Source organism: Pleurodeles waltl, chromosome 11 (genome assembly GCF_031143425.1).
Source record: "Pleurodeles waltl isolate 20211129_DDA chromosome 11, aPleWal1.hap1.20221129, whole genome shotgun sequence".
NCBI lineage: Eukaryota > Metazoa > Chordata > Amphibia > Caudata > Salamandridae > Pleurodeles > Pleurodeles waltl.
In genome coordinates, this window is record NC_090450.1 from 785,774,092 (window position 1) to 785,801,030 (window position 26,939).

Genomic DNA, 26,939 nt, shown 5'->3' on the forward strand with positions numbered 1-26,939 from the left:
CCCCTCTGACCTGGCTGACTCAACATAAAGACACTAATGCTCGTGTTCTCAGATGGTTCCTCTCACTTCACCCTATCTCCTTCCAGGTCATGTATGCCCCTGGTTCTCGCATGCTCAATGCTGACTACCTGTCCCGATATCATGCTACGGAGTGGCTCTATCAGCCACATGCTAGGGGGAATGACTGTGACGGGCCGCTGTTACAAAATGCAGACCCGTCCTGCAGAGAGGTGAGAACTGCTGCTGTCGTCCCCGACCCGGAAGAGTATGACACACCGTTCTATCCTCTTTCACTTCCGGGTGAAGGAGGGCAGGGGAAGACGATGCGCGCCATGCACGGGGATAAAAAGGAAGACACGGAAAGGAGTGGCGAGAGGAGAGGAGCGGACGAGAAGGAGACATGAGGAACTACGGACGGTGACCAAGGAGATGGAGGCTTCGCAGAGACTGACTGCCGATCCAACGGGCCCCAAGAGTCAGCGGTACGGGAGGCGCCCAGCGCAAACTCCTGCCACGCATGTGAGAAAGCGTGGCCATCTCAGGTGCGTGGATGGTGTTGGTAAAAAGGGGAGGGAAGGAGGGGAATGCAAGGACGGCAAAGTGTAACAGAAAGGATCTGACCCATTTGTTTTGTTGACTATAGTTCTGGGTTATTTAATTTTTTTTTATTTTGTTTCTTTCTGTCGGGAAAACAAAAAGGGTGGACAATCAAAAGGGGAACACACAAAAGCAGGGTTCCATTAAATTAACGAAACCCTAAGGGGATTCCAGGGACAGGGCACAGTGATAAAAAAAGACCAAGGAGGGGTCTCACGGGACAAGAAACAAAGGGAAGAATAGCAGAGCAGACAGAAAGCCAGAACGAGAACAGAGACATAAAACTAAGGGCTAAAGCAGCTGTACCTCTAGAAAGGATAACCCCAGGCACACCCAGGAAAGAAACACCGAACAAAGAGAGGCATACGAGAGAAGACCTACAGAGCAGGTCACAGGGTAGGAGAAGGAGGGTCAGACAGATACAAGGCAAAGACGGAAAAGAGGCAGAAGACAAGGAAAAGAGAGGAAAGAACGACTATAGGGAAGAAATAGAAACCTAGAAAAAAAAAAGAAAACCCAAACACTTACCAATCTTTCTCTCTCTTCCTACATGCGCCTGCTGGAAGCCCTGTAAGGAGAAGAAAAGGGACAGATAAGAGAGACATTCATCCTCCAGAAGGAAAACCTGAATTGTAGGAGAGAAACTAAGCACCAAATAAAAATACAACATCACATCTGCCACTGTCTACGTGTCCTTATTGCGCCAACCTGTCACACACTGTGAAATATATTGTGATTTGTGACAGAATATGCCTGTGAGATAGTCCATCCCGCCCTAAAGCATTCTCACTTACTTGATTTACAGACATAACATTGTCAGCGTGTTTGAAATGCCAAGCCCTGGAGTTTGAAATGCCAGTCCTGGAATTCAGTGCTACCTCTTTGTAATCCCGCCCAAATCCTCTTGCACACATATTCCACTGTTGACGGAAGTCCTGCAGATTGAAGACTGGTAGCAGTGGCCTGTTGTTATACATAGGGACAGATTCATGAATAGTGATGCTGCACCTAGTGCAGCACCACTTTTCTCACACCCCTTAGCACCCCCCCTACGCCATCATGTGTGCGCCGTATGTAAAATATGGCACACCATGACGGTGGTGAGGGAACTAGTCTCATAATTTTTTACGCTAGTTCGGAGCTTTGCAGGATTAACGTAAAAAATGTGGATGCTAATCCTGCAAAGCCCATTGAGGCCCATTGTCAACAATGGTGTGCCTCCTTTTAACGCCTGCTCTGAGCAGGTGTTAAAAGTGCAGAAAAAAATAACGCAAATAAATTTCTTAGATTTCTTTGCACCATTTTTTCAGCTCCACCTAACAGGGGAAAGCGCCCTATGCATACATTATGCCTGGTGCAGGCATAATGTAGTGCAAAGGATTACAAAGTGGTGCAATGCATGCATTGTGCCACTTTGTAAATTTGGTGTGGCGATTTTGGCCTCGTTGAGTCACATTAGAATAACAAAATGATGCTAATGTGGCACAAGGAGGCGCTAGGGGCTCTTAAATCTGCTCCAAAGTGCCTTCCTCTGTGTGACGCAGGTCTGATCTGGCAATCATGGTAGCATGGACCAACCCGGAATGGGTGCCCGTGTATCAACACATGAAAAATCATAAATGCTGCATATTCTTCAAACATGCGTCGTTTTATCTTTGGAACCCGTAAACAGATAGCTTATGCCCAGCCAAGACCCGTACCATAGGCAATCAGCGTAAACTAGAGAGTCAGTTATTGAGGGCTTGGATGAGTTGGGCTCCAGGCGCCCAGCTGATGCCAGTTAAATAGCTGTTAAGTGAAATCCCCAGACTGTGAAGTACATGGGAAAACACTAGGGAGTCAGGGTGTAATTAACAGCATTACTGTGTCAGTCCTCCTAGTGCATAAACTCATGTAATAATACTGCCCTGCTGTTCCTATTAGAGGAATAATGCCTCTGCATGCTTAGGAGTGTGTTGGTCTCCAGTGAACCCGAGCCTCATGTGACGGCTACAATGTCAAAAACGCACCTGATCTTTTATTACGATTCAAGTCCAGGGGCGGCTTCTTTGCAATGGCGAAGGAAAGTCATGCCTCAGGCTAATCCAGGAGCTGAAAAAATAAAACAATATTTCTTTATCGTTTTATCTTTCAGCTGCTGGCTCAGCACGTGAAGGGAGGGACGGGACTGGGCCAAGGGAGGGGTAAGAGGGGAGGAGGAGGAGAGAGTGCACCTAAGTGTGCATGTGTGTTTGGCCGCCCGTCTTAGGCCAACCAAACACACATGCACAGTTAGGTTTCTCCAGCAGGGCAGTTCCTGAGCGGCAATCCAAGCTGCTCAGACCAATCCTGGTACTGCTTTCATGCTAGGATTAGTATGAAAGCAGCGTCAGGGTTGGTGGGGAGCCTATGCTGGTGTCCCATTGAATGCTGGCACACCAGAAGAAGAGGAGCGAGGCAGCAGGAGGCGGAGGCGACGGGAAGAGGTGAGGTTTTTAAATATTTTTTTTATTCCCCCCGCTGTCCCTCCTCTTGAGATTTGCGGGGGCTTCCACTGTTCAAGTCACCATAAAAAAGTACCTGTCATTGACACCAGTGCAGGCCACAACCTGAGTGGACTAACACACTAGTCTGTGAGCACAGTGAATTAAATCATTACTTACTATTAAACTTCATTACCCTGATTCAGGTCCCCCTCCTCTCAGTCTACCACAGTAAGTTATGGGTTTAAAAGAGTACCTTTTGGATTGGCTTCTGTCACAGCCATATCCCAAAGACTTTTGAATGTGTTGTTTAAGGATGTAGAGAATGTGCTGTTTTTCCAAGATGACATACTAGGGATGGGAATATCTGGAGAAGAGCATGATCAGAAATTAGCATTTTAGGGCAAAAAGGATTGACAGCAGAATATAGCGAACGTAAATTTGCTAAGAGACAGGCCACATACCTGGGTCATGAGGTCACTAATGAAGGCATCAAACCAAAAAAAGAACTGTTAGAGGCAATCAGAAAGGCACCCACACATAAGAATAAAGATGAGGTGTGAGCATTTCTATGTTTAGTGGAATTTTATTCTAAATTTGTGAAAGATTTCTCATCGTAAATGTATGCAATTAGGCATCTACTCAAATTAAAGAATATTTTTGAATTGTCTAGTCAGTGCCAAGATACATTTCTCTCCCTGAAAGCTGACATTTCTGATGCTCCACCGCTACAAGGCTTTGATCCTACTTTACATAGTACTGTTACCATGGATGCTAGCAGTACAGTAATTAGTGCAGTCCTCTCACAAAAGAATGTATTAGGCAAAGAAGATACCATAGCATTTGCTTCTCGTTCCTTGACCCCGACAAAACCCCTCACAAAAGTCTTAACTACCAAGGGTCAATATGGTGCTTCGCCACAACTGGTTCGTATGTGTTATAATGTATGGAGCACTGTGCAGCTCCACTCATATCAAAGCCTTGGCTAGTAGAATGTTTGGGGCCTTTGTGACATCATAGTTGTTGGGGAGATTGAAAGATGCCAAGGCAGTTGCTCGTTGGCCCTGGCTAATGATAGTGAGATGGGAGTTTCTTCCAGACAGAATAAAGAAACTTGAAAGAAATACTGTGGTGTCCAGCGAATTACTACATTATATTGGTGATGATTTGACCAGGCACCTGCCAGCCATCTAAAGAACCCCTGTCTGCAAAGCCACTGATGCTGATACAGTGGTGTCCCTATCCTAAGCAGCATCCAGTGAACACTTCTATTTCACAGTAGGATGAGCTATTTTCAGCCTATGCAGAGCCACTGCTTTGGGTCTGCATATTAAAGGACTTTATTTTGTTTCATTAGCACATGCCCCAAGTTATGTTTGGTCAGACAGCTCCGATTATGTTGAGCACACGCAGAGAATTAGTTATGGACTAAATTTATGTTAAAAAGTTTAACAGCCTTCTATCCTTCTTATAGTGTCTGAACTGTACACTGTGCTGGAATGGAGCCCCTACAGCCTCTCTCACACAGCACAAGCCTCATCAGATCGTAGTGCATGCCGCCCTCAGCTTTACCAATCATTTTGGCACCTTTGCCCTTCAACTCTCCCAGACACCACATTGCAACCTTGCACTTCCTCAGCATTTTGTTTTTTCTTACGTGATTTACATAAGTTATGTTCTCATCTACTTTCAGTGGGTCACAATGTTATACTGCCTGTTTCTGGATTTTCTTGGAAATGCAAGTTTGGACAGATATAAAATAAGTAAGCTGTTGGCAACCCTTCATTGCTACTAGTTCTAATATATAAACGTGTGACCAATTTGAACATTAACCAGTCAATAGTCACACCACCACCATTTTTATTGCTGCCAGGTGATCATCTTATAGGATGGGCAGACTGGATAGATACATTTGACAATTATTTGATAGCTTTGGAAGGTACCAATTTTTCTTCAGCAAGGAAAAAAGCAATGTTATAGGTTCCCTTGGAAAAGAGGGCCAGCCTGTATTTAAGTACCTACTGCCAGTGTGTGACATCTAAGTAAATGTCATTGAGGATGTATATAAGGAAGAACAATTGCGACTTCAAAATAGGTTTGCCAAAACAGTCAACATAGCAATGAGAGCTACAAGTTCTACACTCAACCCCAGCACCCAGTGGAATCGGTGGAAGCTTTTGTGGCCAGGGTTCATGAATTAGCTGCCATATGTCAGTTTGGTTAATGACTGAAGAACCAAGTCGCAATCAGTTAATTATGCAATGTTCTAGTAGAAAAATGCAAGAACAATTGTGGGCAGCCAGTAAACCTTCATTGAAAGATGCTGTCACCATAGGTAACGTAGTTGATGAATCAGAAAAATGCATGAAGGAAATGCAGAAAACAAGCATGGAAAACAAACCAGGCTTGGAAGTGGCAAGGTGGGTGAATGTGCAGAATTGGTCAATGTGTTGAGGAAGAAACTATCTGCCACTAGTACCAATACAGGAAAAGCTGGAAATACATGAGTGGGAGGAGCAATCCCAGGTGTGCCATATATTTGGAAGCTCATACCATTTAGGAGATTTCAAAAACTGTGTAGCGATGAACAAAGATTGTCATAGGTTTGGGAAGAAGGGGTACACATGTGTCGAGCTAGAAGATAGCTTCTGTGGAAGATGATGATTCAGTCTATAAAATAATAATAATAGGTGGTGAGGCCAATCAAATGAATAAGGATTGGAAAAAGAGATCACAACCAAAAGCTGACTTTACCATAAATGGTGAGGCTGTATCTTTGATGGTTGACTCAGGATCATTATACACCATTATACCTACAGAGTTATTCAACAAGGTGTGGCCTAAGGACGTTTTGCACAATGCCAGCATTGTTTTAAAGGGTTACCATGGAGCAAACATTGGTGTGTTGGGGTACTTTATTGTTGCCATCAAGTTTTAGAGCAGAATGACCAAAGGGAAAGTGTACATAGCGGAGGATTGGTCACCCATCTCAGGGTGGTCTTACCCGTATGACTTGTATATTGTGGTGAACCCTAGAGTCGACAATCAGGTGATGATTGTGGAACATGAAGATGTAGACATGATTCTGGAACAACACAGGAAAGTATTTGAGAACAGGTTGGGGCTAGCCAAACAGTACTTGCACAAGATCAAGATCAAGAAAAACTCAGTGCCTGATAAGCATGTTGCAAGGAAGGTGCTTGTTGCAGTGAGGCACAAAGTAAAAGAAATATTAGAGCAGATGGTCAAACACGATTTGATTGTACAGTTGGAGGCCACTGAATGGCTTTTAACAGTTGTCATCACGAAGAAGGCAGATGATTCACTGCAATTCTGTGTAGACTTACGAAGTCTCAATGATAATGTTGTGCTGGACTCATTCCCTCTTCCCAATATCAAATAATTGATTTTAACATTATCTGAGAGTAAACACTTCTCAAAGTTAGACTTGAGAAGTGCTTATCATCAGGTAGAACTACACCCAGACTCTAGGTCTATATAGCATTTATAAAATTGGAAGAGAAATGTCAGATTAAAAGACTGCCATTTGGTTTGTGTTCTCCAGAAAGCGTTTTTCAAAGACTGATTTCAAACATGTCAGCGGGGAGTTTCAAATGTGGCATTTTCCAAGACAACACTTTCTTTGTTTGAGGAGACTGTTGATGCACATGGCAATGTGTTGAGTGAAGTCTTATCTAGAGTTGGTTATGCTGGGTTGCCAATAAGGAGGGAAAAGTATACATTTCTACTGCAGGAGGTGGAGTACTTAGGATATGTTATAACCAGAGAAGGGGTTAAACCCAAAATTGACTCAGTGAGTGCTATTGTCAATGCGGATGTGCCCAATGAATGAGACAAACTAAGGTCATTTATGGGTTTAGTATGGTATTACTCAAAATTTGTAAGTGACTTTGCTCAGAAGACTTGAGAGCTTGAGAATCCTGTTGAGGAAAGAAAAACAATGTGTGTGGGGCAAGAACAGCAAAGTGCTTTTTCAAAGATAAAGAATGATATTGCTAATGTAGTACCTATGTGGTTAAAATAGGGGCAGTTTTGACCCGGATACATGAGCGAGTGGAGAAAACTGTGGCGTTTGGTTTGCGTTCTTTAACGGCTTCCGAAAGGAATTATTTCATCATGGAGAGGGAGGCATTAGCTATAGCGGTGGCCATTACCTATTTTTGCAATATTTTATGGGGAAGCCATAGATATTTGAGGACTGATTACAAACCATTGCTAAACGTTCTTGCTCTGGGGGGACAAAAATCATTCTGGAAGATTAGCTTACTTGGCAGTGAGATTGCAGGATTTCGACCATAAACTGGGATATGTTCCAGGATGGAAAAATACAGTGGCCGACTGTTTGTCAAGGTTGCCGGATAGAGCTGCAGTGGATGGTGATTTGTATGTGGAGGAGGCTGTAGCAACTGTGGGGGATGCCACTGAAGGATTAGAGAGCTGTGTTTCCAAGTTTGAGTGGTTGGAAGCTATGAAAAATGACAACACACTAAAGGAAGTGGTGGAATTGATGAGGAGGTTTGAGGAGGGAGAGCACCTTACCTGAAGCTATGAGACCTTTTCATAAAGTCATGGAGGGGCTGTTGTTTGAAGATGGGGGAGTTTTCATGAGAGGGAGTCAATTCGTACCACCTAGTTTAGTAAGGCCCAGGTTGATAGATGTGGCGCATGAGGGTCATGTGGGACAGTCTGTTACGCTCAAGAGAATAAGGAAAAGGTTTTGGTGACCACTAATGGATACCCAGGTGAAGAAGTGGCTACAGAACCGCGTAGTGTCTAAAGAATCAGAGAAATGACTGAGAGTTGGTCTGGGAGCCATGGGTGTGGAACAATACATTATTAAATCAAATTAAGTATGGGAAAAGATCTGTTTAGATTGTATTGGTCCGTGCTCCTCCTTACCTGGTCAAGGGAAATTTGTGGCAGTATTAGTAGATGCTAAATCAAGATGGATTGATGTGGTCTTTATGAGGTCCATATGCACTAGATCCACCATAGTGGTATTAGGTGAAGTCTTTAGGAGAGAAGGCATTCCCACTATTTTGCTTACTGACAATGGTACTCAGCTCACTTCCATGGAAATAAAATTGTTCTTGGACAGTTTTGGCATTAAGCATGTTTGAACATCCCTGTACAATCCCCAATATAATTGTTTAGTAGAAAGGCTCAATAGATTAGTTAAAGGAACTATGGAAATGGCGTGCAGTGCAAATTTGCCTATTCAGGGGGGCCATTAAAGACATACTATGAGCTCACTGCACTAAGATAAGTGACAGTACAAATAAAACACCCTTTGAAATGATGAGGGGAAGCAGGGCTGGCCCAAAGCTACTTCCCTCTTTGACGTGGATGCTTGGATACAGAAGGTCAGATGAAGAGGGTCAGAGAGTGGACCACATTGTCTCATTCAGAAGGGTGACTGAGTAAAAGTCAAACCGGGTGGTCTCGGTGGAGGCTTGTCTCAATTACGAGGTCCATACACGGTGCTGAGGTAGGTAGTAACGGGGTCAATTTGGAGAATGGGCAAACTTGGAATTTGGAAAGAGTTGTGTTATATCAGAAGAGTGGTACTGTGAGGTAGCAGTTGACGTGAGAGACAAGTGTTCTGGTTGGTTGATAATGAAGCACTATGATTTTCAAAGAGATGGAGGGGCATATTTAAGAGCCCCTAGCGCCACAGAAGCGTCACTTTTAGTGATGCTCCACTGGCACTATGACCTACGCCGTATTTACAAGGCGGTGTTAAGCCACTTTTTGTGGCTTAATGCCACCTTCTAAATACGGCCCCTTCACACGCAGCCCTTTGCGTGGAAGAGGCGTGCAATGGGTGTTGCTGTGGGCGTGCCACAGCAACACCCATTCCATTTTGTCACTGCCTCAGATTTACGAGATTTTGTAAACCTTAGGCATCCCCAAAATCTAATGCCACCCCAGGGGTGGCTTTAGCAAGGTCCAATGAGGAGGAATACTTTTATTCCTTCTCGTTTTTTACTTTTTCTGTACGTGCTGCATTCTGCAGCACACATAGAAAGAGCAAAATGCCAGACATGATTGTTTATGTGCAGGAAGGATTCCCTTCCTGCACATAAACAATCATTTCAAAATGACGCTTTGGCATTTCTGTGTGCCAAGTCGCCATTAGTGATCGTTTATGTGCAGGAAGGGACACCTTCCAACACATAAACAATCAAACCCCTCAATGCAGACATCCTTGCATGATGGTTCGAGGATGCCTGAGTTGGCACTAGGCAGCTCAGTTTACCGCCAGTGCTTGGGACAAGACAGGGGTGCATTGTATTCAATTAAAAATGGCGCATCCCTGCATTGTGAAAATGACGGAGCGAGGTACTGCCAATTTTGATGCAGCGTCACGCTCCGTTATTTTATTTTAAATATGGGCTGGAATGCTTGTGCAACCTGCTGGTAGGGGTAGGGGTGTTGGCGACGTTGTCAGTTCAGTGAGATCAAAAAGGATGCCTAGTTATGTAGGTGATTATATTTGTAAGTGAATTGTTTTAGTGAAAGATTTCAATATTATTCAGGTAGATGTCTGTTCATTTGTTATGTCGTTTGTCTGGTACTGTTTATGTCTTTGTTTCTTGCCCTGTAGGGAATACATTGTTGAGAGTATTGTTGTGTGATGTGGGGATTTTATGTTATGTGGGACTTAGTGAAGGGAAAAGGATGTGTTATAATGTACTGTGTAGCTCCACTTATATCAAAGTCGTAACTAGTAGGATGTTGGGGGCCTTTGTGACATTATGGCTCTTGGGGAGTTTAAAAAGGTGCCAAGTTAATTTCTTGTTGTGCCTGGCTGATCATGGTGTGATGGGAGTTTCATTCTGATGACATAAAGAAACTTGGAAGAAATACTTTGGCATCCAGCGAATTACTACACTATGGCCCTCATTCCGACCTTGGCGGTCATAGACCGCCAGGGCCGCGGGTGACGGAAGCACCGCCAACAGGCTGGCGGTGCTTCCTTGCCCATTCTGACAGCGGCGTTAAAGCCGCGGTCAGAAAACCGGGTCCGGCGGTTTCCCGCCGGATTTCCCCCGGCTCGGCGAATCCGCAATGGCGGCGCTGGATTCTGACCCCCTTACCGCCAGCCTGTTTCTGGCGGTTTTTACTGCCAGGAACAGGATGGCGGGAACGGATGTCCTGGGGCCCCTGGGGGCCCCTGCACTGCCCATGCCAATTGCATGGGCAGTGCAGGGGCCCCCTAACAGGGCCCCAGCATGCTTTTCACTATCTGCCTAGCAGACAGTGAAAAGCGCGACAGGTGCAACTGCACCCGTCGCACACCTGCAACACCGCCGGCTCCATTCGGAGCCGGCTTCAGTGTTGCAGGCCCCTTTCCCGCTGGGCCGGCTGGCGCTACCTTAGGTAGCGCCTGCCGGCCCAGCGGGAAAGTTGGAATGGCCCCAGCGGTCTTTTGGCCGCGGGGCGGCCAAATGGCGATTCCCTCCAGGCGTGCAGCAACCGCCGCCCGCCGGGGTCAGAATGACCCCCTATATCTGTCTGACTACTTAATTTTACTATGAAGTACAATATGTCCCTGGCGCAAAACAGTAGTTGTGGATATTTTGAGTTGCAAGCCTTACTTGTGGGAGAAGTGAGTGGGAACGCATTAGAGGAATTTTGTACTGCAAACATTACAAAGGAATTTCCTGGTATCTCTAATGTGGAATGGAGGAGTGCACAGGATAAAGCTCTTGTGGAAGCGAGCAAAATGATTACAGAGGGTTGGCCAGATAAGAAGCGAGTAGAGGAGAAAGAATTGTTGACTTACTGGGAGTTGAGCACAAACTATCCTTTGAAGGTTGTTTGGTTACAAGGAAGGGTAAGGCTAATCCTCCTGAGAAGGTGAGAACCAAAGACCTAGGGATTTGTCATGAAGGACATTTATGTATTGGTAAAACTAAAAGCAGAATGAACAAGTGGTATTGGTGGCCAGGATTTGACTTGGAATTCGAAAGGAAGGTAAGGAATGTTGTACAATGCGAGAATTCTGACAAGACCCATACCTCACTCAGACCACCTTTGCATCCCATATCAAGCCCTGGGATGCCTTGGGAAAGGGTGGGTATCGATGGAATGAAATGGGACCCATAGGGGAGCAGGGGAACAAGTGTATGTGATAGTTATGATTGATCAATTTGCTATGTTTCCCGAGAAAGGGAGTCTTTCATCTATTTCCATTAATGGGAAATACACGGACGCTCCTACGTTGTTGTCCGTCTTTTATTTTCATATCCGAGTGATGTATTTAACGCTGGCAGCTGAGGCGCCGCGGCTGCTAGTTATTGGAAACTCGTCGGGGCAGCGTACTCGCGCGACGGCGGCATTACATAAAATAGCGGTAAGCGATAGTAGAACCCAACCTGAGATATCATATGATATGTAAACAAGTGCTTATTAAGAGAGTGTATCTCAAATTGGATTTTATATTACTAGAGGTCCGTATAGTACCAAACAGATGACAAGGAATATTTCATCAATCACGCAAGTGGAACAATTAGTTAAAGGTATGAATACGGCATTAATTAAGTATAAGAGGTATTGTTGAATAGTAGGAGGTTGAGGTCACGTGTGGACAGTACTTGATAGCTTGCTTGATCACAGGATTGTTTTTGGTCACGGATAATAATATGCTCACCTATTTTTGTGATAATCACCAATGGCACACACTATGGGTTTGATAAATTCTATTGATAATAATTGGGTTCTCACAATACACGTATTTAGATAATAATGTAAATATTCTATCATGATAAAGTATATTTTAAGACTATATATATAATACTGTTGTAGGAGGTCCTGAAGAAATCCGTGGGTACTCCCAGGATGAAACACGTGTTGACAGCAGGACGATGGGATGGACACTTACTCAGGAATAATTTTTGAATTGGATTACGCTTATCTTGGAATTTGATGAACTTTTGGGATTGGATGGACACTTACTCAGGAATAATTTTTGAATTGGATTACGCTTATTTTGGAATTTGATGAACTTTTGGGATTTAATTCATGCAATTGTGACAGCGGGACGATGTGATAGACACTTACCTATGAACAATTTTTTAATCGGACTACATTTAACCTGGAATTTGATGAACTTTTTTGGATTTAACTTATGCAACTGTAACTCATGTTATACTAAACTATGTTTTTTCATTTGGGAGTGTGTATAATTTTATGCACAACTAGTATGATAATTTACTGATCATTATACTATTTGTATGTGTGCTAATACCGTATATTAGACTACAGGTAACAGTGGGTTACTTCTTTAGGGGAAATTGGAGGGTGTAACCCCAGTATTTGGCACCGTGCATCACGATACTAGTGTTGTTATATATATATATAGAGGCAGGAGCGCCTTATCACTCATAATTCACCCCCATTTTTAGATTTCCTGTTGGAGTGGGCAGCTCCTTTCTCTCTACGATAATATTTCGTATTTGTATAAATTGAAAAGATGGAGGATAGATCAAAAATAGCGGAAGAACTGTTCAAAAGTTTAGATAGAGGTGTAACAGTACGACAGGCTATAGGTGGTGGGAACGCCAAGAAAAAAGAAGGACTTAGGGATACATTTATTAGGTTAGAGAAACTTAAGAAAAATGAGATGTCTAGATGGTGGGATGCAGTTACATTACAACAGTACAAGAGGTTGGAGAGGATTCCACGGGGCTTACGTTCACATATATTTCCTACATATGATGATTTAGATGTTGATTTACTAAGAAAATGGGAAGAAGAGCTAAAATCTAACTCCATGAAACTGATGGATATTTTGATAGAAAACACAGAAAGGAAAGTGAGTAAATTGCAAGCAGATATAGAGATATTGGAAAAGGAGATTATGGAATTAGATCTAAAAGAAGCAACAGAGAAGAATTTCATCATACTCAATGATGTGATCATGAGATTTCAGGATGAAATCAAACAGAGGAAAGCCAGGAAGTTCAAAAGGGATGAAATGGACTATGCAAATGGAAGGGTATTTACATTTTCACGCAAATATGATCATTTGGTCAAGCACACAACCTTGATAGTAGAACCAAGTACCTCAGTGGAGTCTTCATCCACCTCTAGGAGTAGTTTGGCTACAGATATTAGTGATATAGAAGGTGGAGACGTACATGTAGGTTCTGATATACAAGGAGCCGGTTTTTTACAAGAATTGAAAAGAATAAAACAAGGCAATTGGGAATTAAACCTAAAGAAAAACAGAATAGGAAGACAAGAAGAGGGAAAAGAGGAGGAAAAAAGCGAATCTCGCTCAGGAATGAGAACGAGATCATGGGACAAGAAAATATACAATGCGTAAAGGATTTAGATATTAATGTGGTAAATTTGTCAGATAAACTATTATCTCCGGATATGATTGGTCTTTTAAATAAAGGTTTAGGTTTCTGTCCATCATCAGTTGGAGATATATGTAAAACCAAGATAGATCTGTATAAGTTTATCAGAAAACTTAAAATCAAGAAACATTTTGAACTACGTGAGAAAGATACTCAACAGGTCTAATATAAAAAACCGGTGCTGAGTGGTTTGTCTATTCAAGATATACATGATACAGTGGCATTAATGACAATCACAGATTATGAAGAGAACCCGACCACGGTTTCCACTATATTACAGGATTTGAATTTAGTATCAGATATACACATTACCAGTGGCCTGAAACAAAGATCAACCTGGACACCTAGATCTGCATTGGATAATAGTATAGATACATTTTACAAAATGGTATGGACAGACCTGAACAGACAAGATATGAAAGGGATACACTTAAACAAACCAAATCTTAATAAAGAGGAATATAAGGCACTACAATCTTTAAGATTGGATGAAACTGTGATTATTAAGAAAGCGGATAAAGGTGGAAATATAGTGGTCTTAAACCGCAAAGATTATGAGCAGGAGGTATACACACAATTACTTGATGAAAACTGCTATGAAAAAGTAGTTTCTAATCCTATACATAATGTGACTAATAATATAAATAAGATGTTAAAGAATTGGAGAGAGAGGGAATTACTGGATGAGTATGAATACTTATATCTTAAGGTATTTCGTCCCAAATATCCATGTATATATACGCTACCTAAAATTCACAAACAATCAGCATTTCCACCTGGAAGACCAATAGTCTTGGGTGTAGGTGGTTCTACAGAAAGATTATCCGAATTTGCAGACATTTTTTTGCAACCTTTTGTTCATAATCTACCTTCTTATATCAAAGACACGAAACATATATTAAGTATACTTTCAGATATACAATGGGATAAAGGTATGATTATGGTCACCCTAGATGTGGTGGCATTGTATACAAGTATACAACATAAATTCGGTATTCAAGCATTAGAACATGTCTTGTATAAGAGGTCTGCTAGTTTGATGGAACATACAAAAATGATAATTAGTATGACAGAGTTTATACTCAACAACAACTTTTTTCTATTTAAAAATGAGTGGTGTAGACAGAAACAGGGTGTAGCCATGGGATCGAAATTTTCCCCCTCATATGCCAATTTATTTATGGGGTGGTTCGAAGAAATTTGGATATGGGGTCCAAATGCAGCAGAATGGCACACTAATATTTTATATTTCGGACGATACATTGATGATTGTTTTATGTTATGGACAGGAGATGTTAGTACGTTGGAGGATTTCTGTAAATATTTAAACAGTAATGATGTGAACATTAAGTTTACATATAAACATAGTGAGACATGCTTGGAATTCTTGGACGTTGAACTGTTCGTTGAAAACAATAAAATAGAGAGTAGATTGTATCGTAAACCAACATCATGTAACAATATACTGCATTCCACCAGTGCCCACCCACAGCATCAGATTGAGGCAATACCGCTTGGAGAAATGATTAGAGCACGAAGAAACTGTAGCAAAAACAGTGATTTTCTCCAGGAAATTGATAATATGGGACATAGATTTCTAGCCAGGGGATACTCCGATAATATTATTAAGAAATCAATTCAGAAAGTGAAGAGAATGTCACGTGGACAGACACTAGGCAGGGCTGCACAAGAAGATGACATCCAAGTCAGGGATGAGGTTCGGAAGATTAGGATTATTTTAGATTATACTGAGAAATCGAAGAGATTGATTAGGAGTATGAAAAAATACTGGTCGATACTAACTCAGGATGATTTACTCAAGAAGTACATTGGTAATAGACCTGATGTTGCATACAGGAGGGGTAATACCCTTAATAATATATTGAGCCCAAGCTACCCACTGGAGAGAAAGAATTTAGATTGGTTGGGGAAGCGTAATTTGGGTTTTTTCAAATGTGGTTCTTGCACAGTTTGTAAATGGGCATGGCAGCCCATGACGGAATTTGTCGATTACTATGGTAATCTAGTGTCTATTAAATCACATATCGATTGTAATACGAAATTTGTGATATATATGATCATATGCAAGTGTGATAAGATTTATATAGGTAGCACGATACGTCCATTAAAGGTCAGAATTTCCGAACACTGGAGGGCAATTAATTTAGAAGATGAACGTTACCCCATAGCTTTACATATTAAGAATTGGCAAGCACAGGCCAAGTATAAAATGTTTAAATTTTGGGGTTTTGATCATTGTGCAGTTAACCCACGTGGTGGAAATTGGGAATTAGCCCTAAGGAGAAAGGAGTCCTATTGGATTTTGAAGTTTAGAGCTGTAGAGCAGGGTTTGAATACTGATTATGAAATGGAGTATTTCCTGGGAGATACTTAAGTAATAATTGGATAATACTACATATTAGATAAGGTTGGGCTATATCATAAATACATAATAATATAATGCATAATAATTTATCTTAGTTGAATTGTATTGATTGGCACATTATTATATTATTAAAAATATGACACGAGTTATAGAGGATTACATTTAGAATACAGTGATAATGACGTAATTCTAATCGGGGACTGAATGGAGTTATAAGTTAAAATTACTCATATTGTTAATATGGTTAGTTTCAGGATGTTTCCAGTATACCATTTGGAAATTAAGATGATAGTACGTAATCCTAGGAGTTACATGGAGCCCCGATGTTCATTTATATAAAATAATCAGAACTCGTTAAATACGGGAGTCTTTCATCTATTTCCATTAATGGGAAATACACGGACGCTCCTACGTTGTTGTCCGTCTTTTATTTTCATATCCGAGTGATGTATTTAACGCTGGCAGCTGAGGCGCCGCGGCTGCTAGTTATTGGAAACTCGTCGGGGCAGCGTACTCGCGCGACGGCGGCATTACATAAAATAGCGGTAAGCGATAGTAGAACCCAACCTGAGATATCATATGATATGTAAACAAGTGCTTATTAAGAGAGTGTATCTCAAATTGGATTTTATATTACTAGAGGTCCGTATAGTACCAAACAGATGACAAGGAATATTTCATCAATCACGCAAGTGGAACAATTAGTTAAAGGTATGAATACGGCATTAATTAAGTATAAGAGGTATTGTTGAATAGTAGGAGGTTGAGGTCACATGTGGACAGTACTTGATAGCTTGCTTGATCACAGGATTGTTTTTGGTCACAGATAATAATATGCTCACCTACTTTTGTGATAATCACCAATGGCACACACTATGGGTTTGATAAATTCTATTGATAATAATTGGGTTCTCACAATACACCTATTTAGATAATAATGTAAATATTCTATCATGATAAAGTATATTTTAAGACTATATATATAATACTGTTGTAGGAGGTCCTGAAAAAATCCGTGGGTACTCCCAGGATGAAACACGTGTTGACAGCAGGACGATGTGATGGACACTTACTCAGGAATAATTTTTGAATTGGATTACGCTTATCTTGGAATTTGATGAACTTTTGGGATTGGATGGACACTTATTCAGGAATAATTTTTGAATTGGATTACGCTTATTTTGGAATTTGATGAACTTTTGGGATTTAATTCATGCAATTGTGACAGCGGGACGATGTGATAGACACTTACCTATGAACAATTTTTTAATCGGACTACATTTAACCTGGAATTTGATGAACTTTTTTGGATTTAACTTATGCAACTGTAACTCATGTTATACTAAACTATGTTTTTTCATTTGGGAGTGTGTATAATTTTATGCAAAACTAGTATGATAATTTACTGATCATTATACTATTTGTATGTGTGCTAATACCGTATATTAGACTACAGGTAACAGTGGGTTACTTCTTTAGGGGAAATTGGAGGGTGTAACCCCAGTATTTGGCACCGTGCATCACGATACTAGTGTTATATATATAGAGGCAGGAGCGCCTTATCACTCATAATTTACCCCCATTTTTAGATTTCCCGAGAGAGAGATTGTGCAACAAGCAGACACTGGCAATACTGTCAAATTTCTAGACAAAATATTTTTGAAGGAGGGGTTGCAAAAAATGCATATTGAGTAACAATTGACCTCAGTTCAATTCTGAATGTTTTTGTACCTATCTGTGTAGGAATGGGATTGGGCGCAAAACCACCTTGGTGTACCCCCAGAAGGTAATAGTGGAGTGGAGCAGTTTAACAGTGTAAACAATGCAAGCGATCATTCAATTAGCCAATAACAAAAGTCTGGTGTGAAGAAAAGAATTGCTCAAAATGGTGTGGGTGCACAGGATTACCCTGGGTGGGAGTACATGGTTCAATCCCTTCTAGTCAATGAGTGGAAGAACACCTATTTCCAAAGATAATATGGGTTGGTTGAAGGCAGCTAAAAGGGTCAACTGGTCATGTAGGTTGTGAGAGAAATATTGTCACGGTTGCAAGGTGTGTGTAAGGAATATTATGACTTAAAGCACAAGAGTACATCTGTACATATAAAAGTGGGTGACAGGGTATTAGCAAAAAGAAGCAGAATAAAAGGAAAGAGCCAGAATCGCTTTTCACAACTCTTAATTGTAGAAAAACGTTTCTGCAATTTAGTGCTGTTAGATGATGTCAAGGTGTGGCACCTATCTTCTGTTTCTTTGTGTCATGAAATAGATGGATCTAATATTTTGAAGCAAAATCCAAGTGCTGCGAGGAAGGGAATTCGAGCAAGAACCAAGTTCTGGGAGGCAGAGATTCGATTGGTTTGACGATGATGATGATGATAACCAGTTGGGGGTACATAGTCAGTCAAGTTTGGAAACGTGTGGAGATATGGACAGGTCTCTGTGTGGGGTATGGGTAACATGGAATGATGGCACTGCAATAGGCATTAAAATTCATAACTCTGGTCATGCAGTGGTCAAATCAAAGAAACTGAATGATTACATTTGTGAATAGTAAATAGTGTTCCAAACTATAAGATGCTCCTGAAAGTGTACCATCTTAAGACAGTGCATAATGATTTAGACATAAGTGTAATCTATGAATTGTAACATGTACATAATATTATTTTTTCAGTTATGTTTTTATTTCACTGAGTTTAGTCATTGGTTGTATTTCGTAAACAAAGTTAAATTGCATGTTATTTAGTGTATTTGCAAATTTGGGTTATTTTTCAAAAGAAGGGACTTGTGTAGCCATGTGCCTCTGTATCTGTAGTGTCACCGATAGGACATCATATCGGTGTGCCACCATTTAGATTGTGAGTTGGAGGTCTTGGGGAATTCTGGAATGTTGAAAGGGAGAGGGAGGAAGGAACCAGCATGAAAGGAGGTTGGATGATAGGTTTCCTTGCTGTTCCTCCCAAAGTGTGTTCCCGAGAATAATACTTGAGAAATATAAAAAAGATAGAAACAGTCTATGTGTGGAAATCACCTTTATAGAAGTGCAGCCCTAATGCAGGCAGATATGCAGGATAGTCCTTTTTCAACCTCTACCACCCTGTAGTTCTAAAGGGCTCCTCTCCCCATCCCTACCTTCTGATCTTTTTAAACAAGCTATGCAAAGGGGGAAGTCAGGGAGGGATCCTTACTGGGACAAGGAGGACCTGAATCAGGGTAATGAGGCTTACCTGTAAGTAATGACTCTATTACCCTCTCATATGTCCTCCTAGTCTAACGAAGTGAGTAAATCACAAGCCCAGAGAAACAGAGCCTTTGCACTGACTTATTTGATGTTGTCATGATTTATTAAAACAATTACTTCATTGCTGTCTTAATCACTAGGAAAGCAAAATTATCAGAAAAAGAGTCTGTTACATTCAGCCTCTAATGGTTATCAAATGTCTGGTGGGAAGCCCTTGTGGCTCCCTTGCGGATCTCATGCAGAGAAACTCTCCCTGCTTCTGCCCATGATGTTAAAATTCCCCTTGTGGCGTGGCCTTGAATGTTAGAAGGAGGAACTTCCACTACCAAAGTGCATGCCTGAAGGAATGCTTGGAATACCCATCTGTTCAGGCTTGATGATAAACGTTTTTTGCCTTTATTAAAACTTTCAAAAGAAACAAACAAGGAATTGGAATCCCTAAATTCACTAGTATGATAGATTGATGAAGGTATGTCCAGATCATCTGAGTGAAAAGTTGGGAGAACTACCTCCAGTTGAAGACGAAACCTACAGTTTATTTTGAATATATATTGAGGGTCTGGTTTTAGAACCACTTTATCTGGGAACATTTTGTGCCAGCCTCCTTGCAGATGATATTGCAATAAAAAGACTGTTTTTGCTAAAGGCCACATTACCTTTGAACTATCCAAAGACTCAAAGGGATCTTTTCGTAAGCTTCTCAAGATTGTTAGTAGGTTCGAGACTGAAATTGAGATAGACGTTACAAGTGTCCACGACCTAAAATGTTTCAGTAACCTCAATACTGAAGGGATTGCCTCTCCCAAATTAGCAGACGGGTCACTAAAATCTTTTATAGCAGCCCTTTGTGATACAAGAGTTGAAGGAGCTACATTTTTGAGAAAACCGTGCATCAAAAAATCAGATATCCGGAAAGGACGATCTGATCCCGTATCAAGGTTCTTTTCAGGGCCCTAATATTTCTTAAATGTGAGGATAATGTCAAGGCTTTAGGAGATGCCTCAGTATCTAAGGCCAATTGATTTGAGTACCCTAGACCCACCAGCTTTAATTTTTCAACATCTAGGCCATCAGCCTAGATGGATAACAGCTTATTCTGGATTCCGGATAATGAAGAGGAGATGACTTCAGAGGGAGGTGTATAAATCTGCCCTTTGAGAAGTTCAACCAAGGGTGTCTTGAACAATACGTTGCTAGCAGAATTCTCCTGAATCTTTTAAAGCACCATCAGGAGGAGGGGAACTGGGTGAAAATCATCAAGGAAGACTTGAGACCAAGGCATAGACAGGCATCTATTGCCCTCGCCTCCAGACAGCTGACCTTGGTTCCAAACGTTGTCAGCATTGTATTGATTGGGGAGGCAAAAAGGTATTTCCATGGCTTCTAATAACAAAGACAAAGGGTCTCATTATGACATTGGTGGTAAATACCACCTACCGCCATGGTGACGGCCGCCAACTTACCGACACGGCGGGTACCATCCGTCTGCCATATTATGAGCACTGCCTGCCAACCGTATTATGACCAGTAATATGACCTGGTGGTGTTCTGCAGGTGGGGTGCTGTTGGCGGTAGCAGCGCCTCTTCCAGTTCCCTGCCGGACGACCTCTTCGCCGGACAAGGTAAGTCGGACGTCGGACATGGGAGGGGGGTGGGAAGGTGGGAGGTGTTGTGTGTGTGTGTGTGTGTGTGCATGAATTTGTGAGTGTGTGTGTGAATGCGTCTTTGTGTGTTGTGTTGTTTGCGTGGTTGTATGCGTGTGAGTGAATGCATGTAAGAATGGTACATGTCTGCATGCCCTGTGATTGTGTGTATGAATGTGTGTGAGTATGTCTGGAACAATGCGTGTATGAATGCGTGCATGCCAGTGTGTGTATGAATGAGTGTATGCCAGTGTAAGTGAATGGGTGTATGCGTGGTGCATGGTGCGTGTCGGTGTCTGTGAGTGTGTATGCAGGGAGGGCAGTGTGGGGCGCTGTGTCTGTAGTGGCGGTGGGGGGAGGGGGGTGATGTATGCATGTGTGGCTGTGTGGGGTGGGGTCAGTTGTGTGGTGTGTGTGCATGTATGGGGTGGGGGTGTGTGAATGTATCGGAAGGGGTGGGGGTTGAGTGAGTCGATTGGAGAGGGATGAGGGGTTAGTTTGTGTATCAGGTGGGTGAGTTTGGATGGGGGGTAGGAGGTATCAGGTGAGTTTTGTGGGGGTGGGGGAGCCGCCTACCGGTGACGGGGAAGGAATTCCCTGTCACCAATAGAGCCTACCACCATGGTTTTTGTGGCATCGCTAACACTACGAAAACCATTGTGGTAGGCCGGCGCATAATGCCTTGGGTGGGACTATGTCGGCTGCCGCGCTGGTGATAGACATCTCCGGCCCTTTGGCTCATACCGCCATGGCAGTATGAGCGGAGAAGTGGCGGGTTGGCTGCAGCCAACCTGCTAAACCCCATAACATGGCGGTATGTACCGTCTGCCTGTTGGTGGTAATACCGCTACATTAACATTGGCGGTCAGAAGAGCGCCAGGTTCATAATGAGGCCCAGAGTCTTTAAGACAAACTTCAGTAGCTAACCCTCAACCCAAAAATTGATGCAGCGATTTTTCAAGTGCGAAATCCACTTTCCTGCACTAGCAGCTGGTGAAATTTTGAAATGGTGGGGCAATAATAACTGACTGGTATTGCATTAAGTGAGTGATGCCAACACTCTAGAAGGGATTTGGGAGTGATAAGCATGAGCCTTTGCCTCAACTAGAAGGCAATGTGATGCAGACAACAACACATTTCCCAAAGAAATTAGATGAAATACACTCTTAAATATTCCATTATTCCTGAGTTTGCTTCCTGAAACATTATGTATTTGCAAAAGTAAACTACTCCCAATAAATTATGATACAAAATGGAACAAGGTAGCAACATATAAAAGCATGGGTACAAACCATATTATTTACCATCGTCGGACAAGGCATGTGGCATGCTCTTGAACAGCATTTCATACCAGGTTTTGCCATTTCCTATCACTGTAAATAGTAGATGTTACGGATACCAAATTTAAATGCACCAGAATGAAAGGTTGCTTTTACCTTAGAGGTTATTCCAACTTTTATCCCACAGATCACAACAGATGTCAGCAGTAAATGTATAACTCGCTGAGTTATCAACCTTAACATTTTTTTCAAAAGTAAAAAAGTTGACGTTTTAAACTGGGCTTGTGATTCAATTATCCTGATAATTGTTGTGTTACTAGGAAAGCACTGGCTGTTATGTGGCTAATGGGAATCTTTCCTGTCATCTATCTCACCAAAACATTCTTAACATAATGGTAATAAACTCTGTTGAAACCAAGAAGTGCTGCTTTTGTAATCCCAAAGTTCTGCCGAAACTCAGAAAACCGTAGCTGGTATGGCGCTGTTGTTTGCCTGCAGCCAATCAAGGGCTCTGGGGCAGCTGGAAAAACAATGAATAAGTGGCACCCATGAGGACGATTTATTTCCTGATGGTGTGGCTAATTTCCATGAAAAGTCCTACAAATCACCGATTAACTACAGGATAGAAAATGAGCTATCTGGCAGCCTGGGCCTGTGTTTTAGTAAACATTACAAGCAGACTTGGGAATGGGGCAATCTGTTGAAGGTGAAAAGGGTGGTGCACGTCATACAGGGGCGCAACTAGACTCCAACTTCCGGGGAGGGGGCTAAGATATTGAAACGTAAAGGTCGTGTGATCTTTGTTTGTGGGTGTTCCCTTCACTGTTTTTTATAAAGCTTAATATGGCATGCCATTTTTTCTGAGCAGTGTGTGGAGTTTATTGAATCTTAAAGTGGAGTGCAGTTACATGATTTAGCGCATAACAAACAACTTTTACAGGGGGTTTGGGATTCTTGTTCAAGAATTTGCCTGCAGAAGGCAATACAAGTATTGCATTCTAAGATATTGTGGACCTGTAGATTTGTATGAGTTTGAATTTTGAGTTTTATTTCCTGTGGCCATATTTTGGATTCTAAAACACACTAGAATCATTGCATAGATCTCAACTTAAAAGGTTTAATAAAAACAACATTACGAGATATTTGTTTACCTTCGTCACAAATCAAGTTTTGGAAAAGTGGTAGCACATGATGCTAGCTAAACACGTTTTAATATATTTAGTTCTTACTAAATTTACCAACATACACTACTTTTACTGTATTTGAAGACAGAATGTTAGTACAGGATACAATTCTCACAGTCTTGAGGGAGTGGGTGCCTCATGTTCAAACTCTATAACACATAGGGGGTTATTACAACTTTGGAGGAGGTGTTAATCCGTCCCAAAAGTGACGGATATACCACCAGCCGTATTACGAGTCCATTATATCCTATGGAACTCGTAATACGGCTGGTGGTATATCCGTCACTTTACCGTCACTTTTGGGACGGATTAACACCTCCTCCAAAGTTGTAATAACCCCCATAGTGCTACAGGATTCTACATTAATAGCTATATTTTTCAGCTCTCATCAATACTTTTGACTGTGTAGTACTTGGGCACTCTCCTAGACTCAAAGCCCACATTTTGAAAGATGATGCTGAAACACATGGAGCACAGATACGGAGTACACAGTGTGATTATCCAAAGTGCTCCCATAACAGAGACTTGATTCCCAAACTTGAAGTATAGCCAAGAACCTTGGTAGCAGCAGACTATTAAATAGTAATACCATCTATGAAAATATTTGGAAACTGTGATATTATAAAAACTCAATATAAGACTATAAAATTCTAGGGCACGTCTGTGGATCTTTTGTGAGGCAAAGTAGTAGAAAAACAAAGTTCTTGCAGAAAGTGCATGAATCTGTCAACTAGCAGGAGTGGTGAAGCTAAATAGAAATAACATTTTTAAAGATTTTGGCCAATTGGGTAATTTTAATGGGGGACAAAATAGTTATTTGCGAATATTTTTTCATCTACTGCTCTGCAGAAGACATGAGGTAGGCACAATTGCAACCCTAAGCCCATCCTCATTTGATTTTCAGCTGCAGAGTACTGGATGTTCTGAAAGTAAGTCCGTTCTACAAGAAAGCAAAAACCTAGGCTTGATATTTTCCAATTCATGTAAACTAACCCTTTCCTTCCCACCCTCTCTGCCCTGGACAAAGACCTGAAATCTCCAAACCTCATTGTGGCTGTCTTCCCATAGATCCTTTCTCACCTCTCTCCCATTTGCAGATGTGGGCATACAGCTAAATCTAAATATTAACATGACTCTTATGTGAGGTCTGACTGTAGACACTATGGAGTACAGAGTACGTAGGTAGCCTGTTGCCTCTCATGGGCTCTTTCTGGCCCATATGAGTACACTTAGAACCTTATTCATGCATCTCTGCCATTCTTACCACTGTAAACTGCCACCCCTAAATTAATCTTTCACTCAATTGCTCTCTCCTGCTCTTTTCTACTTCACATTATTTCACACATCAATTTTCATCCTGCTTATTGGTCAGATGCTAAAGGCCAGATGCCCATAAATAACAGTTACACCGTGCAGTGAGTTATGTGAGTTTTCAATTTCTTCATGAAGATCACTCCAATGAAAATGGCTCCTTCCTCACTCCTTTTATTTAGACTCCTCATTTCCTTTCTTCTGGTTCTCTTCTCTATCTCTCCTGCCTCTTCCGTGCTTTCATATGACCTTGTGGTGGCTAAAAAACATAGCTATTTAATTAAGGAACAAACTTCTTAAAAAAACATATTTACACTTTAAAGTACTACTGGCTTTCTTTGTCTCTCTCTCCTTATTGGTTTTAGTGTGTCTCTCTGGGTTTCTCTCTTTCGCTATCCTCTGCCCTATGAGGGTCTGAGCATAGAAGTACGCTAATAAAATACTAAAAGGTAAGGAAAATACAGTCTCTGCTGCCCTTTGCCCCACTATTCTCAATAAGACATTCCTAGTGGGGCTTGTGATGGTGCAATTGTTTAAGGAAATCTATAAGGTTACTAGAAATGTCCTTAATAGGGTATTTGATAATGGCACTTCGGTTGGAAAACTAGTATGTTTTGCCTTCTTCATGGATGGTTTGTTGCTTCTGTTCAGTCATTGTATACATAGTCTATCATGTTGGCTGTTGGATTACTTTATTTGACATTTCAGTGCACGGAGCCTGAGAAACAGATGGGAAAAGGATGCTAGTGCGCTGGAAGATGTGGATTGGAGAGGCATTTAAACATCCCTCGGCAGTAGCAATGCAAGAGGTGTTCAAACTGGTCCAATTAAAAATCCTGCATCATCTCTAATTACAAATGAAGAATTAATCTCAATTATGGCATCAGTGATATCAGGGATCCCCTCTAATCCGGCATCCCTGCCATCCTGGAATGTGGTGCAACTTGCATAGCTCCAGTGCCTTGCAATCTCTTCAATAATTCCTTTAGGAATGGACAGGTTCCCCAATCTTGGAAAGATGTCACCAAAGTGCCTTTGTTAAACAATCCACTGCTTCATGCCACTAAGCCGGGGAACTTTCGACCCATCTCGCTGCTCCCCTTAGTTCTGAAGGTAGTGGAAAAATACATAAATCAACAGCTTTCCTTGTTCAATGAAGCAAGAGATCTTGTGCATAAGACTCAATTGGGCTTTTGCCCCCAATACAGCACAGAGTTGCTGCTATTGTTTGCCTCTGAATACATCTGTCCAGCTGGGGAGAGAGAAGACCCCAATGCATTGCTCCTGTTGGTCTTCAGCGCACCATTTGACACCATGTCCCACAGCCTGCTCCTTGAACAGCTGTGCAACCATGGAACTGGTGGCATGGCCTTGCAGTGGCTGGCCTCCTTTCTATAGAACTGCACCTTTCAGGGGTCACAAAAGCCTTTCTCTTCAAAGTTTTTTTCTACTGCAGCATGGGGTGCCCCAGGGTTCTTCCATGAGCCTGACCCTGTTCAATCTGTACATGCACCCCCTGGCTGATATCACTGAGCATTATGGTTTTAACATTCTATTGTATGCCGATGATGTGCAGTTAATAGTTACTCTTTCTCAAAATTCATCCAACACAGTGGTGCTGCTCTACTCCTGCCTGACAGAGGTGGCTGAAAAGATGAGCCTCAGTTGTCTCAGGCTAAATGCTGAGAAGACTAAGGTCTTCATCCTTGGCAAGCAGCCTTGAATCTGGCCAACTGCTTGATGGCCTGGTTCTCTGGACACTTTACCTTTACCTAAGGCTAGAGTCATAAATTTGGGCATCTGGTTTGACTCAAAGCTATAATTTTATATTCAGGTCACAAGCCTAGCAGGCCAATGGTTCCAGATCTTAAAATCCCTGAAAAACAAACGTACTTTCTTGCCAGAGGAAGCTAGGAAGACAGTGGTCTGATGATGTCCAGACTGGGCTACTGCAACATACTATATCTGAGGGTCTCTCAGTCACGACTAATGAGATTCCAGGATGTGCAGAACATGACAACTCAGCCTCTATTAAATCTACCCAGACGCTTCCCCTCAGCTCTTGCTCTGGCAAAGTTACATTGACTTCCTTTGAAGGAACAGGTTTCCTTTGAAGCCATGTGCTATTGCCACAAAATTCTGAACAGAAAAGGCCCTAGATATTTGCATCCTTTGTTTGCTACTTACTCTGCAAAGAGAAACTTGAGACCAGTGGGTGCTTCCCTAACGTCTATTCCAAGCATTGAAAGAGCTCTCATTGGAGGATGCTCTTTCAGTTTTCTGCCAGCCAAGCTGTGGAACTCCCTCCCGCTCCTGCTTAGGCAGGAAAAATCAGAGTTATCCTTTCGTAAGAAACTAAAAACTTGGCTCCTTGAATCTACATAATATCAGCCATTTTAGCTCTTCATGCTATGTACTGTGGGAAGGAACCCCAGCACTGGGAC

General features: G+C 41.9%; 1 long non-coding RNA gene across 1 annotated transcript in view; it reads left to right on the forward strand.

Moving 5' to 3' along the window:
* The first annotated feature begins 266 nt into the window (after positions 1 to 266).
* The window catches only part of LOC138266113 (uncharacterized), a 91,487-nt gene continuing 64,814 nt past the window's right edge, over positions 267 to 26,939 (forward strand). The window contains exon 1 of the long non-coding RNA XR_011199464.1: positions 267 to 542. This is a non-coding gene — a long non-coding RNA (uncharacterized lncRNA). The remainder of the gene's footprint in view (positions 543 to 26,939) is intronic.